Genomic DNA, 1,200 nt, shown 5'->3' with positions numbered 1-1,200 from the left:
CGCTAGAAAGCAAGAATTAATCTTTTCTGTTATGGGTGCTGTTTTTGGCTCTTACAAATTCATCTAGGTTTAAGATCATATTGTTGCAATGATCATAGAATAGAATAACATCGCTTCTTCAACATCAGCTGCAAGATGGAGTATGGTCATTGGTAGGCCATGAGTAAGTGTTTATATAAAAATCAGATTTATTGAGCTATTTATATTTATAAAGTATAATCGCTGGTCATTATTACATTGATTATTAGATTCAATAGGATACAGGATCTGAGAGGAAAATATATCATCTCCAGTTGTAACTCCGTTGCACAATACTAAAGAGAGGGGCCGAGATGGGCTTCCTTTTTTCGAGATTAAGCCCGCTGGGCTTTTATTTGAGTACTGTACAGTACACAAAGTGAAATATTCAGGTACGCCCTCTAATGCTACATAACTTTTTTTTCGTAGGGTTAATCTCATTCTGGTGGTATGGATGTAGCAGTATCCTGCTTTCAGTCACGTCCGTAATAGTTAACACACCCCCACACCACACCACACACGCGATCGACCGTACAAATTTCCAATTTCAGCGACATGCCTGGCTAGGCCTAGCCCGGAGGTCAGTTTAAGAAAATTGCATTATTGTTGATTTCTTTAGATTAATCACCCCCGTATTTTTGTTTTACCTTCACGTATATTATTTTACGGTACTGTAGGTTATAACAAGACTCTAGGATGACCTTGTAATCTTATCACAATGCATTGCAATGCTTCGCTGGATGGAACGAAACGGCTGCTGCTGCGTTCAGTTCCGCTGCGTGGAATATTAAATTAATGCTAGCTAGGCCTAGCCTAGGCTACCTAGCTTTAGCATTCCTAGGGCCTACCTAGATATTGCACATCTAAGGGCCTAAGCCGGTCTAGGTAAATCTGTAATAATGTGTTATGATTTGTAGTTGTATAGATGGTAGCTGGTTGTTTTTGGTTGTATGGTTAAGCCTGAGTTGAGCTGCTGTTGTTTAGTATAGGCTAGCCTAGGCTAGAGAGGCCTAGCTAGTTAGGACCTAGGCCTACTAGCTTAAGGGCCGCCCAAGGCTAGGCCTAGTGTAGTAGGCCTAGACCTGAATGCCATCTGTTTCTGGCAAGGACCAGCTGTCTCTTATACACATCTAGATGTGTATAAGAGACAGGAATACAATAGATGTCTTACAAATTTAAAAT

General features: G+C 40.5%; 1 long non-coding RNA gene across 1 annotated transcript in view; it reads left to right on the top strand.

Moving 5' to 3' along the window:
• Nucleotides 1-470: 470 nt before the first annotated feature.
• LOC117102902 overlaps nucleotides 471-1,200 on the top strand; it is a 3,679-nt gene continuing 2,949 nt past the window's right edge. Inside the window, exon 1 of the long non-coding RNA XR_004444495.1 lies at nucleotides 471-598. This is a non-coding gene — a long non-coding RNA (uncharacterized LOC117102902). The remainder of the gene's footprint in view (nucleotides 599-1,200) is intronic.

Source organism: Anneissia japonica, unplaced genomic scaffold (assembly GCF_011630105.1).
Source record: "Anneissia japonica isolate Jap-2015-1 unplaced genomic scaffold, ASM1163010v1 scaffold285010_len649756_cov215, whole genome shotgun sequence".
Taxonomy (NCBI): Eukaryota; Metazoa; Echinodermata; class Crinoidea; order Comatulida; family Comatulidae; genus Anneissia; species Anneissia japonica.
The sequence above is the reverse complement of the archived record's forward strand: the minus strand, read 5'-3'. Positions and strand labels throughout refer to the sequence as shown.